The sequence below is a fragment of the Rattus rattus genome, chromosome 3, assembly GCF_011064425.1.
Source record: "Rattus rattus isolate New Zealand chromosome 3, Rrattus_CSIRO_v1, whole genome shotgun sequence".
Lineage (NCBI taxonomy): Eukaryota > Metazoa > Chordata > Mammalia > Rodentia > Muridae > Rattus > Rattus rattus.
This window is the reverse complement of record NC_046156.1, coordinates 102,742-104,989: the sequence shown is the minus strand read 5'-3', so window position 1 is coordinate 104,989 and position 2,248 is coordinate 102,742. Positions and strand designations below refer to the sequence as shown.

At 34.6% G+C, this 2,248-nt stretch overlaps 1 pseudogene; it reads right to left on the bottom strand.

Annotated features, from left to right (window-relative positions):
• Positions 1–2,042: 2,042 nt before the first annotated feature.
• LOC116895193 overlaps positions 2,043–2,248 on the bottom strand; it is an 891-nt pseudogene continuing 685 nt past the window's right edge.

Genomic DNA, 2,248 nt, shown 5'->3' with positions numbered 1-2,248 from the left:
AAACCTTCCTTTACACAAAGGATAAACAGGCTGAGAAAAAAAAAATTGAAATGACACCTTCATAACAGTCACAAATAATATAAATTACCTTGGTGTGGCTCTAACCAAGCAAGTGAACAATCTGTTTAACAAGAATTTCAAGTCTCTGAAGGAAGAAATTGAAGGAGATCTCAGAAGATGGAAAGATCTCCCATGCTCATGGATTAGCAATATTAATATTGTAAAAACGACCATCTTGCCAAAAGCAATCTACAGATTCAATGCAATCCCTATCAAAATTCCAACTCAATTCTTCATAGAGTTAGAAAGAGAAATTTTTTAAAATACATTTGGAAAACAAAAAATAGAATAGTGAAAAACTATCCTCAACAATAAAAAGAAGTTCTGGGGAATCACCATCCTTGACCTCAAGCTTTATTATAGAGAAATAGTGATAAAAACAAAACAAAACAAAACAAAACTGCATGGTGTTGGTACAGAGAGAGGCAGATAGAACAGTGGAATAGAATTGAAGACCCAGAAATGAACCTACATACCTATGGTTACTTGATTTTGACAAAGAGCTAAAACCATCCAGTAGAAAAAGGATAGCATTCCCAGCAAATGGTGCTGGTTCAACCGGTTATCACTGTGTAGAAGAATGCAAATCAATCATTCTTATCACCCTGTGCAAAACTCAAGTCCAAGTGGATCAAGGACCTCCACATAGAACCAGATACACTGAAACTAATAGAAGAAAAAGTGGAGAAGAGCCTCAAACACATAGGCACAGGAGAGTAGCTAATACCAATACCTCTCAAACTATTCAAAAGTATTTCACAAAATAGATAAAAGAAATGCTGCCTAATTCATTCTATGAAGCCATAGTCACAGTTACTCTGATACCACAGAAAGATCCAACACAGAACTTTAGAGCAATCTCACTTATGAAATTGCTCAAATACTCAATAAAATTCTCAAACTGAATTTCAGAACATATCAAGAACATCATTCATCCTGATCAATAGTAGACTTTATCCCAGTAATGTAGGGATGGTTCAGTATATGAAAATACGTTAACATAATTTAGTATAGATACAAACTCAAAACAGTTACATGATCATCTCATTAGATATTGAAAAAAGTATTTTATGAAATCCAATGCCTTCATATTTAATGTCATGGAGAAATCAGGAATTCATGGCACATACTTAAACATAATAACAGCATTATACAACAAATTGACCGCCAACATCAAATTAAATGAAATAAAACTGGAATCAACTCCACTAAAATCAGGGACAAGATGGGGCTGCCCTTTTCTCCCTATCTATTCAATATAGTACTTGAAGTTCTAGCTAGAACAATAAGAAAACAAAGTGGATCAATTGGAAAGGAAGAAGTAAAGGTATCACTACTTGGGGTTGATATGATAGCATATACAAGTAACCCCAAAACTCTACCAGAGAACTCCTACAGCTCACAAAAACTTCAGCAAAGTGGCTGGATATAAAATTAACTCAAATAAATCAGTGACCTTCCTTATACAAGTGATAAACAGACTGAGACAGAAATAGAAACAATACCCTTCATTATATCCACAAATGATATAAAATATTTTTGGTGTAACTCTAATCAAGCAAGTGAAAGAGCTATATGGCAAGAACTTACAGTTTCCTGCGCAAGGAAATCAAAGAAGACCTCAGAAGATGGAAAGATTTCCCATACTCAGGTTTGGTAAGATTAACATAGTGAAATTACAATCTTATCAAAAGCAATCTACAGATTGGATGCAATCCCCATCAAAATCCAACACATTTCTTCATAGACATGGAAAGAGCAATTCTCAACTGTATATGGGAAAAAACCCCCATAGACAAAAACAATTCCTAAACAATAAAAGATTCTAAACAGTTCTAAACAATAAAACTGGGCAAATTACCTGTCCCTGACTTCAAAGGTGTACTAAAGGGTGATATTTACAAAATTGAATGATATTGGTATAGAGACAGACAAGTTGATCAATGGAATAGAATTGAAGAACCAGAAATAAACCCACACATCTACGGGTTTTGATCTGTGACAAAAAGCCAAAACCATGTAACAACAAAAAAGCATCTTCATCAAATTGTGTTGGTGTAACACTGTCTGCATATAGAGAATGCAAGCTGACTTATATTTATCAACATGCACAAAGCTCAAGTCCAGTGGATCAAGGAAGGACCTCAACATAAAAACCAGATACACTGCTGGTCAGGTGGGCACTCCT